The sequence below is a fragment of the Zeus faber genome, assembly GCF_960531495.2.
Source record: "Zeus faber genome assembly, chromosome: 8".
Lineage (NCBI taxonomy): Eukaryota > Metazoa > Chordata > Actinopteri > Zeiformes > Zeidae > Zeus > Zeus faber.
This window is the reverse complement of record NC_137195.1, coordinates 13,500,678-13,503,177: the sequence shown is the minus strand read 5'-3', so window position 1 is coordinate 13,503,177 and position 2,500 is coordinate 13,500,678. Positions and strand designations below refer to the sequence as shown.

Here is a 2,500-nt window from a genome sequence, read left to right as displayed (position 1 = left end):
GATAGAGAGAGAGAGGGAGAGAGAGAGAGAGAGAGCAAGATGTGGAGAGAGAGAGAGAGAGAGAGAGAGAGAGAGAGAGAGAGAGAGAGAGAGAGGGGGACAGGAAGAGGGAAGGATGGACGTGCAGGGAAAGGGATGAGGAACTTTAAAAGTTATTAAAACAGCACCTGTGTTTATTAAACTGCAAAGCTATGAGGAAAGGAAGCCGCGATCAGACGCGTGGAGGAAAAGTTTCAGTTCAAAAGTCGCCTTGAACTCTGTAATGGATCAGGACTGGGTTTTTTTTTTTTTTTGGGGGGGGGGGGGGGGGGCGCTGATTCCTGGCGCTGCCGCTGTTTAAACTCCCAGCGCCAAGACCCCGAGACAGCCATACTTCACGCGACACACAACCGGGCTGTACTGAGGCGATAACATCAGACACATCTCCGGACAGGGAGGAGATGGATCGCGCCCCCCCCGCCTCGGCAGATGTTAGGCGGCGGGAGGCGGAGGCGCGTCCCGCGGAGAGCCAAACACACCCGCCCGCGGCCGCGGGTCAACGGCACCAGCCGCAAAGAAACACAGCGGCATCGCAGCGGCCGTAACTGAAGCTACGTCATACGCGCTTCGACCAAAGCGTGCGCTGGTTTGGACCATGTGCAGCAAGAGGGAAGAACGACATCGTCCTCAAATTCGATGAGGTGCCACGCCCTCACACACGCACACACACACACACACACACACACACACACACACACATACACAAAATAGTTCCGCGTAGACCCTTTAACTCGAAAGTGCAATGTTTTCAATCCTGACCAGGGGATCGTAACGTTGCGGCGACCTGCCGTCAGCACCCGTATTTTCAACTCCGGCGGGAAAAGAAATTGCTCGACGGCCACAGACTTCCCTGCCGGGAATCGGACATATTTCTACTTATGTCCCCACCCACAAACTGTCACTCTTCCCCCAGTCACCCGTTCTCTTTCCCGTCTCCCTCCCTTCCTCTCCGAGTTTCTCTCAAGGCCACGGCTTCTAAAAATAATATTTCTTTTTTATTTGGGAGAGGGGGGTGGACAGAATGACAAGTTTTCAGATTGACTCTGTTCAAGATAGAGAGAGAATCCTCCCCCACATACACACACACACACACACACACACACACACACACACACACACACACACACACACACACACACACACACACACACACACACACACACACACACACACACACACACAGTCTGACTCTGTCTCGCTCTCCCTCTCTGTCATCCACTCTCTGTTTGACTGTGCACATCCTGTGCGTATCCACCTGTCCCCCCTTCCCCCCAAATGTGAGCGACGGGTCAAACGGAAAAGCCCCCGTTTATGTTTACGCAGACACTTTGTCTCCAGCCGATGCCACGGCCGTGACTCCTGCTACAGATATAACACACGGCATCCGCCACCCAGAGCAGAACACACTCCTCCGCGAGTCCGGGTCCGCAACACAACACAAGGTTTTTTTTTCGTTTTTTATTTTGCTCACGCACCATGAAGCACCGTGCAGGTGATGCCTGCCTCTGACACCCCCCCCCCAGGCACAGGAGGAGGGTTTGGCTGACTGCTTCTACTGATCTAGTATTTATAGCTCTCCAGTCACAGCAGTGTGTCTGGAGCACAACTGATACAGCCATGACAGGGAGGCAGGCACACACACACACACACACACACACACACACACACACACACACACACACACACACACACACACACACACACACAATTTTCTATGGTTGTCCCTTGGATCCGTCATAGTCACATGCACGCACATTCCCATATGGAAACAGATGGAGCACACACATGCACACACGCAGAATTCCAAGTCTCTTGACAAATTGTGTTGCTAACTTTCTTTCCGCAGATGTTACTGTCTCTCTGCTGATTCCGTCCCTTCCTCCCTCTCTCCCTTTTCTCCCTCAAAGTGTTTACAGTGTTTTTCAGCGTCGCTCCGCTCTCTCGTCCATTTTGCCGAAATTCCTCATTTTTGTGTTGACTGTTTTCACTGCGTCTCTCCCTCGGGCGTGGGAAAACAAAGAGGAGAGAGAGAGAGAGAGAGAGAGAGAGAGACGCCTTCTGGACCGGACTAGTCTGCTGTGCAAGAGAGAGCAATACACACACACGTGCAGACACATGCACGCACACACACACACACACACACACACACACACACACACACACACACACACACACACACACACACACACACACATATACAAACACACACAGTATGTCCTGCACATACGCCCAAGCCCTCGATGTCCTCTCCAACTCACAAAGCACTTGCATCCCATCAGCCATCACCCCTCTCTCTCCCTCTCTCTCCTTCCCTCTCTCCCTCTCTTGCCTGTGTCTTTATCTCACTCAGTTGGAATCTGTGCGCTCAGTCGGAGCTGGGAGGAGAATTTTGGCAGCGGTGAAGGGAGAAAAGGAGACGATGGAGAAAGGAAGAGAAAAAAAAAAGCCAGGAGGGAGAGAA

At 52.4% G+C, this 2,500-nt stretch overlaps 1 protein-coding gene across 1 annotated transcript in view; it reads right to left on the bottom strand.

Annotated features, from left to right (window-relative positions):
- Positions 1-2,500, bottom strand: part of adamtsl4 (ADAMTS-like 4) — a 32,385-nt gene that overhangs the window by 11,344 nt on the left and 18,541 nt on the right. The window lies entirely within an intron of this gene.